The sequence below is a fragment of the Sapajus apella genome, unplaced genomic scaffold (assembly GCF_009761245.1).
Source record: "Sapajus apella isolate SASKATOON/1434 unplaced genomic scaffold, GSC_monkey_1.0 scaffold20, whole genome shotgun sequence".
Taxonomy (NCBI): domain Eukaryota; kingdom Metazoa; phylum Chordata; class Mammalia; order Primates; family Cebidae; genus Sapajus; species Sapajus apella.
In genome coordinates this window covers 2,471,160-2,484,022 of record NW_022436960.1, presented here as the reverse complement: position 1 = coordinate 2,484,022, position 12,863 = coordinate 2,471,160, and the positions used below count along the sequence as shown (strand labels likewise).

General features: G+C 35.6%; 11 non-coding genes across 11 annotated transcripts; all 11 read left to right on the top strand.

Moving 5' to 3' along the window:
* The first annotated feature begins 1,281 nt into the window (after nucleotides 1-1,281).
* On the top strand, nucleotides 1,282-1,353 carry LOC116558075. The gene has a single exon (XR_004271815.1). It is a non-coding gene; the product is annotated as a small nucleolar RNA SNORD113/SNORD114 family (small nucleolar RNA).
* A 1,149-nt stretch (nucleotides 1,354-2,502) lies between these two features.
* Nucleotides 2,503-2,574, top strand: LOC116558069. Its single transcript, XR_004271811.1, has one exon. It is a non-coding gene; the product is annotated as a small nucleolar RNA SNORD113/SNORD114 family (small nucleolar RNA).
* A 953-nt stretch (nucleotides 2,575-3,527) lies between these two features.
* LOC116558088 lies at nucleotides 3,528-3,600 on the top strand. Its single transcript, XR_004271827.1, has one exon. It is a non-coding gene; the product is annotated as a small nucleolar RNA SNORD113/SNORD114 family (small nucleolar RNA).
* A 989-nt stretch (nucleotides 3,601-4,589) lies between these two features.
* LOC116558065 lies at nucleotides 4,590-4,664 on the top strand. The gene has a single exon (XR_004271807.1). It is a non-coding gene; the product is annotated as a small nucleolar RNA SNORD113/SNORD114 family (small nucleolar RNA).
* Nucleotides 4,665-5,439: 775 nt separating this feature from the next.
* Nucleotides 5,440-5,514, top strand: LOC116558148. Its single transcript, XR_004271876.1, has one exon. It is a non-coding gene; the product is annotated as a small nucleolar RNA SNORD113/SNORD114 family (small nucleolar RNA).
* An 847-nt stretch (nucleotides 5,515-6,361) lies between these two features.
* LOC116558147 lies at nucleotides 6,362-6,436 on the top strand. The gene has a single exon (XR_004271875.1). It is a non-coding gene; the product is annotated as a small nucleolar RNA SNORD113/SNORD114 family (small nucleolar RNA).
* Nucleotides 6,437-8,878: 2,442 nt separating this feature from the next.
* On the top strand, nucleotides 8,879-8,953 carry LOC116558071. Its single transcript, XR_004271813.1, has one exon. It is a non-coding gene; the product is annotated as a small nucleolar RNA SNORD113/SNORD114 family (small nucleolar RNA).
* Nucleotides 8,954-9,455: 502 nt separating this feature from the next.
* On the top strand, nucleotides 9,456-9,527 carry LOC116558149. The gene has a single exon (XR_004271877.1). It is a non-coding gene; the product is annotated as a small nucleolar RNA SNORD113/SNORD114 family (small nucleolar RNA).
* An 889-nt stretch (nucleotides 9,528-10,416) lies between these two features.
* Nucleotides 10,417-10,491, top strand: LOC116558064. Its single transcript, XR_004271806.1, has one exon. It is a non-coding gene; the product is annotated as a small nucleolar RNA SNORD113/SNORD114 family (small nucleolar RNA).
* Nucleotides 10,492-11,636: 1,145 nt separating this feature from the next.
* Nucleotides 11,637-11,711, top strand: LOC116558153. The gene has a single exon (XR_004271880.1). It is a non-coding gene; the product is annotated as a small nucleolar RNA SNORD113/SNORD114 family (small nucleolar RNA).
* Nucleotides 11,712-12,643: 932 nt separating this feature from the next.
* Nucleotides 12,644-12,715, top strand: LOC116558146. The gene has a single exon (XR_004271874.1). It is a non-coding gene; the product is annotated as a small nucleolar RNA SNORD113/SNORD114 family (small nucleolar RNA).
* Nucleotides 12,716-12,863: the final 148 nt, after the last annotated feature.

The following is a 12,863-nucleotide window of genomic DNA, read 5'->3' as shown; positions in this document are numbered from 1 at the left end:
TCACTGCAGGAGGCGAGCGGTGGCTGAGCAAGCATCACCACTTGAGCTCTGCCTCTTGTCAGATCAGTGGTGACATTAGATTCTCATAGGAGCAGAACCTCTTGTGAACTGTGCATGCCAGGGATCTAGGTCACATGCTTCTTATGAGAATCTAATGCCTGATGATCTAAGGTAGAGCAGTTTCATCCCCAAACCACCCCTCCCTACCCTGGTCCGTAGGAAGATTGTCTTCTGCAAAACCCGTCCTGGGTGCTAAACATGTTGGGGACGATGGGTATAGACAATGAGAAGTAACAGTCAGTGTTATTGTTCTGTATCAGTGGCAAGTACCATTCTGTCCTATTTTTAGGAGAAGAGACAATAGCATCAATTAGTAAATATCTGTGTGACTGAAAAAATGAAAGCTGGAAAGCCATTACCAGTGGAGAGAACGTCTCCACCTTCTGATCATTGGTTCTCCTTTGCATTCCTCAAGATGGAGGCTGTCAGCAGTAGGAGCATGGAGACCAGTGTGAGTAACAATCACATTTTGTGTCTCTGTTTGTGTGATTTATCTAAGGGCATTCATTATATAATGGCATATGAAATATAATCAAAGAGGGCCAAATGCACCCCAGTAATGAAGTTGGGATTGATGTAAATTACCTCCTTTGATATATAAAACATTGAGGCTTTCTGTATCAATCAAGTTTTATTTTCTGGGTTGGTTGCAAGTTTGACATTGTTCCTGTTGTTGAGACAGAGAGAAAAAATACATGTTTATAATGAAAAATTAATAAGTAAATGAAATTTGGAAAGGAGGGATAAATGCAGATAAGGTCTTAAGTTTTTTCACCATGTGTTCTGCTTGGTAATCCTAGAATGGATACTCTTAAACTCATGTAAGCACGCTTCCATGGTCACAAGCCCTATGGTTGCCATGGGGCATTAGAAGTGCGGAGACCAATGTGAGTGATAATCAAAGTTGGCGTCTTTGTGTGGGTGGTTTGCTTAAGGGTATTCACTCACTATGTTATTGAAAAGAGTGAAATATAATCAAAGAAGACCAACTGCTGCCCAGTGACAAAATTGATATGAAGCACTATATAAATTAATGGATACATGAAAAACTGGAGGTAATTAATAAAGGAGATACATTGATGTAAGATGACTTTATATACAGACTAGAAATATCAAGGCCATTCTTGGGTTTTGAGAATATAGGGCTTTAAAATTATTAGCGAACGAATTAACTGATCAATAGGTAATGCGGAAGGGAGTGGGGAAAAAGAGGACTGATCCTGGATCGATGATGGCCACTGGTGGCGTATGAGTCTTAGACGATGAACATGTCTCTGAAGCTCCGAGGTCTGTTAGAGAAGATGCATGGTCCATTCTCCCTGCCTCTAATGATGCTATAGAAATATTTTGCTTTGTGATATTTTCATTCTATTTTTATAATTGGATCAATGTAAGAATCAATAAACAAATACATAAGTAAAGATAAAATGGGTGAAGCAGTGTTCCAGTATTTCAGGATATATTATTAATATGTATTGAAAACAGTGAAGTCCAGAGAGAGATAAATGGTGCATGTCTGTTACCTCTTTGGCCAATGATGACATAGATAGTATAATTATAAATAACGTTCAGTGTTTTGGTTAGTGGCAAGTTCAAAATTGTCCATCTTCTTAAGAGAAAATGAAATAAATGCAGTCCAAATAATTACGGCCTAAATGACTCACTAAATGAAAGGTGAAAGGCAAAGATCAATGGTGATAATGTCTCAAATTTGTTGTCATCTTCTCTGCTCTGTTCTCCTCAAAATGGACATGCTTGTACTGTTTTAAGAATTCTCCCATGGTCCTCTGTTTGCACTGTGCTTAGGAAGGGGCGTGCAGACCCATGTGAGTAATGGCCAAAGCTCTTGTTGTGGTGCTTTGTTGAAGACTATGTTATATATTATAAAATAGTTTTTAATAGGCCAGGTGTGGTGGCTCATGCCTGTAATCCCAGCACTTTGGGAGGCTGAGGCGGGTGAATCACCTGAGGTCAGGAGTTTGAGACCAGCCTGGCCAACATGGTGAAACCCTGTCTCTACTAAAAATACAAAAATCAGCTGGATATGGGGGTGGGTGCCTGTAGTCCCAGCTACTTGGGAGGTTGAGGCAGGAGAATCACTTGAACCCTGGAGGTGAAGCTTGCAGTGAGCCAAGATTGCACTACTGCCCTCAAGCCTGCACAACAGAATGAGACTCCATCTAAAAAAACAAGCGTATAATACGAAGATGGCCAGTGTTTTCCCTATGACAGATATGAGAGTTATATAAAGTATTATATTGGTAATGCATAGATGAGGGCAATTAATCAAACAGACATATCAGTGTTAGAATGATTCTAGATACAGAGATGGAATATCCAGGTTATTGTTGGGCTTTATTTTGAATCATAGGAACTTAGTAGTAAGTTAACGAGTCAGTCAACAGACAAGAAAGAGTGAGTGAAGACAGAGATGATCCATCCTAGGCTGATGATGACTGCCGGTGGCGTATGAGTCTTATATGTTGAATATGTGTCTGGAGCTCTGAGGTCCATCACAAAAGAAATTGAGCTCATTCTGTATGTTTGAAATGATCCTATATATATAGATGTCAGAAATACAGAATTTATTTGTTTTTGATCTTTGTGTTTACTTATTTTCATTATATTTTTATAGTTGCTCAATGCGAGAGCCTGTATATAATATATATATTATATATAAAAAGATAAATAATGTTAATAATTTTCTGATTATAAAAATCTAGTGAGGCAAGAAGCATTTCATATGTATTGAAAACATGAAGTCCAAAGAGCAATAAATGGCACATGCCTGTCACCTCTTTGACCAATGATAATATAGCCACTATAATTATAGACAATGTTCAAATTCTTGGCCAGTAGCAAGATTGAAATTGTTCATTTTCTTAACAAAGAATGACATTACTGTGATTAATGAAATTTTCTTAACAGAAAATGAAGTTAATATGAAATCCAAATAATGATTGCATAAGTGACTAGCTAATTATAGGTGAAAAGCAAGGATCAATGGTGACAATGTCTCAAATTTGTTATCATCTTCTCTGCTCTGTACTCATCAGAATGGATGTCCTTGTTCATATTTGAGGATCAGAACATCCTCCAAGGTCATGTACTCTGTTTGCACCCTGCTTAGGAAGGAGCATGCAGACCAATGTGAGTAATGGTCAAAGTCCTTACTTCGGTTTCGGTGGTTTGTTTGAGTACTCAATGTATTATTTAAAAGTGTGAAATACACTTGAAGATGGCCAGTGCTATCCCAATTATATGGGAGTGACATGAAATATTATATTGATGCGTATATATAAAACAGGATAACGAAACACACCTAATGTTTCAGTGATTCTGCATACTGATATGGAATATCAGGAGTGTTATTGGATTTTGTGAATCATGAGCCTTGAAAGTTACTAATGAATAAATGACTTAATCAATAGACAAGGTAGAAATGAACAGCAAAATAGAGATCAGCCCTTATCAATGATGACTACTTGGTGGCGTATGAGCCAGATACAACAAATACGTGTCTGGAACTCTGAGGTCCATCACAAATGAACTCTGGCCCCTTCCTTCTGATTCAAATGATCCTATGAATACACAATATGTTTGCTTTTGGTCTTTGGGTTTGTTCACTTCATTCTATTATTACAATTGGATAAATGAAATAATTTTTACGTATACATGCACGTATATGAAGGGGATGAAGTATTGTCCAATGATAAAATAAGTGGTGAGGCAAGATGTGTTATTATTATATTAAAGCTTTTATATATTAAATAGAAAGTAATATTAATTAATATATAATATTTAATGTAATATTTAACATGTTAAATATAATAATATGTTAAAATATTATATTAAAGCATTGACGTCTCAAGAGAAATAAATGTTACACCACTGTAACTTGTTTGACCAAGGATGATACATTTGGTATTTATACATAAAAGTCAACATCTGGGTCAAGGAAAGTTGCAAGGTATTCATTTTCTTAAGAGAAAATAAAATAAGTATCCTTCAAATAATGATTTCTCAAATGTTTTCCTCAAGGGAAGATGACAAACACAGATCAAGGAGGACTGTCTCATCTGTTTGTGCTCTGCTCTGCGAGCTTCGGGATGGATGTTTGCCCGCTGATCCCATGGTTACAAGCTCTGTGGCTGCATCTATGCCTTCGGAGCATGAAGACCAATGTGAGTCATTGTCAATGCTCCTTCTTGTTTTGAAGGAGCATCGACTATTTGCTATATTATTTGCATTGTTGTTTGCTATATTATAAGAAGTATTAAACACAACAAAAGAAGGTGAAGAATGCAATATTTAAACATTAGATTAAAAACTTTACGTTAATTAATGTGTATGTGAAACATTGAGCTCAGTTAATGAAAGACATTTAGTTTTTGTGGAAATGATTATATGGATGAATGTTAGGGACATTCAAGAATCTCATTCTTTTTTTGAAGACTTATGTGTATTTCCTTGTTGGTGGATTAGTCAACAAATAAATTTAGATGGTAATAGAGAAAGAGGGCTGATCCTGGACCAGTGATGGCAAGTGGTGGCATATGAGTCATGCACAGTGAATGTCGTGTGCCTGGAACTCTGAGGTCCAATACAATGGGACCTCGTCCATTCCCCCTTATAAACAGATGTCAAGATACAGGATATAGAAGGATCTTTTTCATGATCTTCCTGCTCAAGAATTAAAAATACATTGTTGTAAAAGAGTCAAGGGCAGGATGAATAAATAAATGTATAAATGAAGAAGATAAGGAGGTGAAGCATTGTTTATTACTAAAATATGTATTATGTAAAATTAATTTTAATTTAAATTGGAATGGATAATATATGCGTGGATGAAAGGTATTATGTCTTGGACCAAAAATGACATAGATTGTGATAGGTTATAGCACTACTTTCGATTACTTACAACCTTAAATTCTATTTTATTAATAACTATTACCATTGGTTAATAAAAGCCAAAGTGACAATGTAAATGAATGATGACATGTATGGATTGATGGAAAGAATGTCTCAGTAATTTTATCATCTTCTCTGCTTTGGACTCTTTAGAATGGATGCACTGAGCTGATTATGAATTTAGCCCTGATCAAGACCTGTGTTGTTGTCCTTACATGAAAGATTTCAATGTGAGTAATAGTCAAATTCTTGTGTGGTTTGGGTGGTTTGTTTAAGGGTATTTACTGTGTTATTGAAAATAAAAAAAATAGTCAACTAATATATATACATGTGTGTGTTTGCATATATAATGAATATCAATGATATACTTCAATTAGTGAACCATGAATTTTTATAACGATTCCACATGAATTACTGAATTAAGCAGCAAATACTGTAGATTTGGATGAAAAGAAAGTGGGCCCTGCCTGGACCAATGATGACGAATACCGGCGTATGAGTCTTGGATGATGAATAATACGTGTCTGGAACTCTGAGGTCCAATGCAAAAGGAAGCCAGTCCTTTCTGCTCATGATTTTCCTTCTATTATTGTAATTGGATCAATACAAGAATCAATGAACAAATATATAACTAAATAAAGATGACTCATGTGAACCATTGTCCAATTATAAAAATAGATGATGTGGCAAGAAATAGTATTATTATATGCTGGAATCTCTGAAGTCTAAAGAGAAATAAATGGTACAGGATTGTTAAATCTTTGGCTAAATACGATGTGGACAGTAATAGATAAATATCTGTATTCATTTTCTGGGTCAGTGGCAAGATTGACGTCGTTAGCCTGCATAGGAGAAAAATAAGCATTATTACAAATTACTAATTGTATATGACTAACGGAAAGAGGAGTTGAAGGCCAGTGGAAAGAATGTTGCAACCTTTTAAAAATCAACTATTCTGCTCAGTAATCCTCAGAATGAACACACTTGAGTTGATTCAAGCACTCTGCCATGGCCATGAGCTCTGTGGTCGCATCTGTGCGTCAGGAGCATGCAGACCAATGTGAGTAGCAGCCCGTGTTCTTACACCAAATCAAGCGGTTTTTAGAATGGTATTTGCTGTATTATTTTAAAGTATTAAATATAATCAAATAAGGGAAATCTGTCCATGTTAAATATCAGATTGATGTGAAGCATTATACTAAGTAACGCATCTATGCAACAGCTCAGTTAATGAAAGAAATTCAGTCTCTGTGGAAAGGATTATATATATGGATGTTAGGGATATTAAGAATCTAATTCTTATTTTTCTTTCTAGATTTCTGTGTATTTCTTTGTTCATACATTAATGAATAAACAAATTAAGATAGGAATGGAGAAGGAGGTCTGATCCTGGACCAATGATGACTACCGGTGGCGTATGAGTCATGCACAGTGAATACCCTGTGTTTAGAACTCTGAGGTCCAACACAAATGGGATCCAGTCTGTTCCTCCTTTGTGAAGGGATCTAATAGACAGATATCAGGATATGCAAGGTTCTTTTTCAGGATATTTATGTTAGTCTTTGAAAAATATTATTGTAAAAGAATCAAGGGCAGGATAAATAAATGAATGTATAAATGAATAGAAGAGAGTGAAGCATTTTCTTGTTGCTAAAATACGTAACAAAGAAAATGGATTAGGCTGGGCGCGGTGGCTCACGCTTGTAATCCCAGCGCTTTGGGAAACTGTGATGGGAGGATAACGAGGTCAGGAGTTCGAGACTAGCCTGACCAATATGGTGAAACCCCATCTCTACTAAAAAATGCAAAAATTAGCCAGGCATGGTGGCACACACCTGTAGTCCCAGCTACTCAGGAGGCTGAGGTAGGAGAATAGTTGGAACCCGGGAGACAGGGGTTGCAGTGAGCTGAGATCATGCCACTGCACTCTAGCCTGGGTGACAGAGGGAGACTCTGCCTCAACAACAACACAACAACCACAAAACCCCGAAAACGGATTATTAGTATAAGTTAGAACGGATAATACATAGAACAAATTTATTATGTCTTGGGCTAAAGATGACATCAACTGTGACGGATAATAATTATTCTTAGTCAGTTACAAGTTTGAAGTTCATTTTACTAAGAGAAAAACAAAGAAATATTTCCATAAATTATTATTATTATTTTGAGATGGAGTTTCTCTCTTGTTGCCCAGGTTGGAGTGCAGTGGCACAATCTTGGGTCACTGTATCCTCCGCCTCCTGAGTTCAAGTGATTCTCCTGTCTTAGCCTCCCAAGTGGCTGGGATTATAGGCACCTGCCACCGCGCCCAGCTAATTTTTGTATTTTTAGTAGAGGCGGGGTTTCACCACATTGGCCAGGCTGATCTCAAACTCCTGACCTCAGGTGATCTACCCACCTTGACCTCCCAAAGTGCTGGGATTACAGGTGTGAGCCCCTGCGCCCAGCCCCATAAATTATTAAAAGCCAAAAAGATGGTACAAACAGACGGTGGAATATATCAGTCAGTGGAGAGAATTTCTCATTTTTTGATTGTCTCCCCTGCTTTGTATAAAGATGGAGCAGCATAGATGCACCAAGTGGACTTGGCGCTCTGCTAGGATGGAAACTTGTATTGCTGTTGTGTCTGGAAAGCAATTAACGTGGGTAATAGCCAGAAGTTTTGTCTTCCTTTGGGTACTTGATTAAAGGTATTCACAGTATTATTAAAAAATACAAATTATTGAAAATTTAACCATGGCCTGATGGCGAACATATTTGTTAATCAATAATGTGCCACATAGAGGTGGATTAATGACATTGTCAACTTGGAAAAGAATTCTCTAGACAGGTGTTTGTTATGTCAGGCATCGTGTTTGTAGATTTTGGTGAATCATGTTCTTATTTTACTCATAGAAATTGATTAACGATTCATTCAAAACAAAAGTAGAAATTATGAAAATTGAGACCAGTGACAGCATGAGCCACATACGATGAGTAAAACATGTCTGGACTTCGATGGTCAACACAAAAGACATGTCATCCCATGTTCTTGAGATAAGGTGCTGTCTAGGACCATATTGGGACTATCCAAAGATCTTGGGCTTGATCTTTGTGTTCATATACTTTGATTCTATTATTATAATTGGATCAATGAAAGAACCAATCAATAAGTAAATTAATGAAGTATTGTTCAAATTAAAAATATGTGGTGAGCAAAGAAACACTACTAATGTATTAGAAAAATGCTCAATTTCAATTTGAAATAACTTTCACATGACCCTTACCTCCTTAGCTCAGAATGGTGTAAGTTACAGACAGTATTCATGTTCTGGATAGATGGCAATTTTGAATTTGATCATTCTCTTAAGAGAAAATACTCCAAATTTATGATTACTTAAATGACTGACTAAAGGTAAAAAGCAAGAATCAATGGAGAGAATGTCTCAGATGTCTCTTCTCCTTCTTCTTTTTAAAATCTTCTGTTCTGTCCTGTTTTTCTCACATTGGACCCATCTGAGCTGATTTAAGAATTCTCCCCGTGGTTCTGACTGTATGGTTGAATCTCTATTAAGGGCCTGGAGACCAATGTGAGTAAGAGTCAAAATTTTTGTCATGGGTTGTGTGGTTTGTTTAAGGAAGTTCACTGTATTATTAAAAAGTGTGAAATATAATCACAAAAGGCCTAATGGAAACATCATCATTCGGGATTAGCATGAATCATTATACTGATTAATGCATACAGGAAAAATCGAGATAAATAATAAAAGTTATATACTGATGTGTGAATAAGGATGGATACCTAACAAATAGGTAGGCTTTTGTTGGAGGTTTGTGAATCGTAGGCTTTAAAAAATATTATCAGTGAATTTATGAATTAATCAATAAACAATGTGGTGAAGAATGGAAAGAAAGCGGGCCTTCCTGGACCAGTGATGACAGCTGCCGGCATGTAAGCATTAGGTGATGGATAATACGTATCTGGAACTCTGAGGTCCAACACACAAAACACCTCAATAAGCAAGGGTCAGTGGAGGAATATCTAATTTTAAAAAATCATCTTCCCTTTTTTGTACTCTTCAGAGTGCTAATCTCAAGGTGATTTATGCCTTCTTCCATGGCCACCAGCCCTGTGGTTGTACCTCTGTATCAGAGCTTAGAGATCAACGTGCGTAATAGTCAAAGTTCTTGCTGTGGTTTAGGTGGTTTCAGATATTCACTGCATTGCCAAAAATTGTGAAATATAATCACGTAAGGCCCACTGTTAGAAATGACAAATATGAAATTAATGTGAAACATTATATTGATTAATACATGTGTGAAAAGCTGAGAATAATTAATGCAGAAGATACATTGAGATAAGATGATTGTATATACAGATTAAGAACATCGAGGCTGTTCTTGGGGTTTTGTGAATCATAGGGTTTTAATTTACTATTAGTGAACTAATGATTAAATCAACAGACAATATAGAAAAGAATGGAGAAAAGGAGGCCCAATCCTGGATCGATGATGACCACTGGTGGCGCATGAATCATACATGATGAATGTGTGTCTGGAACTCTGAGGTCCTTCACAAAAGAAATTGGGTCACTTTGTTCATGCATTGTTATGTTTTTATTATGATTGGGTCAATGAAACAATCAATAAACAATACATAAATAAAGGTAAAATGCGGAAAACATTGTCTATAAAAATTTGTAGTGAGACAAGGAAATTTGTTAATATATCTAGAAAACACTGAAATCCAAAGAGAGGTAACTGGTGCATAGCCGTTTATTTTGGCAAAGGATGATATGGACTGTATTAATTAGATAATGTCTTTGTTCTGGATCAGTGGCAGGTTCAAAATTATTCATTTCAAGAGAAAAGGAAATAAATATACTCCAAGTAATATTATCTGAATTAATGACTAAATGGAAGATGCTAAGCAAGGATCAATGGAGGAATGTCTCATTTTTTAATCATCTTTTTTTGCTCCATACTCCTCAGAATAGCTGCTTTTGAGGTGATTCGATCTCATCCCTGCTCACCAACATGTTGGCTGCATCTCTGTGTTAGAGTGTGAAGACCAATGTGAGTAATAGTCAATGCTCTTGTCTTTGTTGGTGTAGATTTTTTACACAAAGGTATTTCCTATATTATTAAAATGTACTAAACATAACCAAAGAGGCCCAAACATGCCAATTTTACTATCAGATTGATAGACTTATTATAGCGATTGGTCAATATATGGACTATCAGATTGATAGACGTATTATAATGATTGTTCAATATATGGACCAAAGAAGATCATCACCACAGAAGACAGTAACGAAGAGATTTAGTCTATGGAAATGAATCTGTAGATGAATGTCAGGACTCTTTATGAATATCATTCTTATATTTTCTGACTGATGTGTATTTCTTATTAATGAATTAATAAATAGATAAATTTGTATTAGTGTGAAATCAAAGAGATCCTGGACCAATGATGATGACTGGTGGTGTATGAGTCATGCCCAGTGAATAGCACATGCCTGGAACTCTGAGGTCCAACACAAATGGGATCTAATCTGTTCCCCATTTTGAAGGGAACTCATGCACAGATGTCAGAATCTATGAGGGTTATGTTCTTCATATTTGTGTTCATGAATTTAAAAATATTATTGTAAATGAATCAAGGGCAGAATAAATAAACACATGTAAAAATTAATAGGAATGAAGACGGTGAAGCATTGTTTATTACTAAACTTCATAGTAAGGCAAATGAATATTAGTAGAAATGGAATGGGTAATAAATGGATCAAGGATTTTATGTCTTGGACTACCAATGACATAGACTGTAACAGGGGATAGTTCTTGCTCTCATTCATTTCCAAGTTTTAAAGTTTATTAAGTGAAAAATACATAAATATTCCATAAATTAATAAAGGCCTAAAAGGCAGTGTCGACAAATGGCAGATGACGTGAATCAATGGAGAGAACATGTCAGCGTTTTTAAATCCTCTTCTGTGCTTTCTACTCTTCAGAATGGATACAGCGAGCTGTTTCAAGCATTCTGTTGGGATCAAAATTTTTGTGCTAGCTCTGTGTTTGGAAAGACACCAAGGTGAGTTTAGTCAAAGTTCTTATCTTGGTTTCAGTAATTTGTTTGAGGATATTCTTGGTATTATTATAAAATGTATTAAATTGTTCAGTTAGAGAGGAGAAATAAGTTCAGAGAAATATTATACAACATGGTGACTATAGTTAATGTTATCCATCATATTCTTGAAAAATGCTAGAGAGTAGATGTTAAGTGTTCTCACCACAAAATGATCACTCTGAGATGTAATACATATGTCAATTAGATAGATTTAGTTATTCCACAATGTATGTATATTTCAGAACATCACGTTGTGCATGGTAAATACATATAATTTTCTCTGTCAATCAAAAAATTAAGAAGTATTCAATGAATACAAAGTTAACCCCGGCTCAGTGATGAGCGTGACATGAAACAGTATGTTGTTTAATTTATCCCGTGCAACATTGTGGCCAATTAATGAAAGGGATCTAGTCTATGTTGAAAATGACTCTGTAGATGTTATAGATATTCAAAGACCTTGTTGTTGGCTTTGTCTGAACCATGTGTTAATGTCAATAATGATCATTTAGTTGATAAAAATGTAGAAACACATGAAGGAGAGGAGACACAGTCATGGACCAATGATGACAAACGGTGGCATGGGAGTTACGGACGATGAATAATATGTGTCTGAAACTCTGAGGTCCAACACAACACATAGTTATTCTACTCCCTCTGTTGAAATTGACTTACAGAGAAATATCAGGAATATATAGATGATATCTATGTATTGATTCCATAGATTATTTATTACTATCAATGGATCAATAATAGATTCATTAAACTAATACAAATTAATGTATAAAGGAAAAGAGAGTCAAGCATTGTCCAACTATGAACATATGTGTGGAGGCAAGAAATATTATTAATCAAAATTTAAAGCACTTGCATTCATTTACAAATAAATTAATAAAAGATATTACTACTTTTGGTAAGAATCATACAGAAATTGATAGGTAAGAGTTGATTTTATTGTTCTGGATTATTCTCATGATAGCTGTATTCCTTTGCATAAGATACACACACACACACACACACACACATATGGATATATGTATATACACACACACAGAGCAAACAAATAATAGACACCTAAGTGACCTAGTAAATGAAATGCAGAAAGCAGGAATCAAGAATCAATGGTGATAATGACTTAATATTTTTTATCGTTTGCTCTGCTTCATACTCTTAGAATGGATACTATCATGGCCACAAGTTCTGTGGTTGCCTCTCTGTATTAAGAGCACGGAGACTAAAGTGAGTAATGCCTGAAATTATTTTCTTGGTTTCAGTATTTCTTTTATCTTAAGATTATTCACTATATTATTAAAAAGCATAAAATATAATGAATGCGATTATAACAGTGATAAATATGGGATGTCTGAAACATTGTATCGATTAATGCATATATGAAAAATAAGAGAATGAAACTGATCTGTTGATATGAGAATAATTCTATGTACCAATTTGGGATATAAGGACTCTTCTTGAGTTTTTGTGAATAATAACATTATCATTTTATGATTTAATGAATTAATCAATAACCAAATGTAGGTGACAATAGAGCAGAAGGGCCAGTCCTGGATCAATGATGACTACTGGTGGCGTATGAGTCATAGACGATGAATACGTGTCTGGAACTCTGAGGTCCCGTGTGAAAGAGATGTAATTCATTTACTCTGGTTGGATGGCCCTGCAGGCAGTTACCGGGAATATACGAGGACCTTGGTTTTGGTCTTTGTGCTCATGCCTTTTCATTCTGTGCAGAGAATGCCTCAATTTAAAAAAAATCTTTTTACCC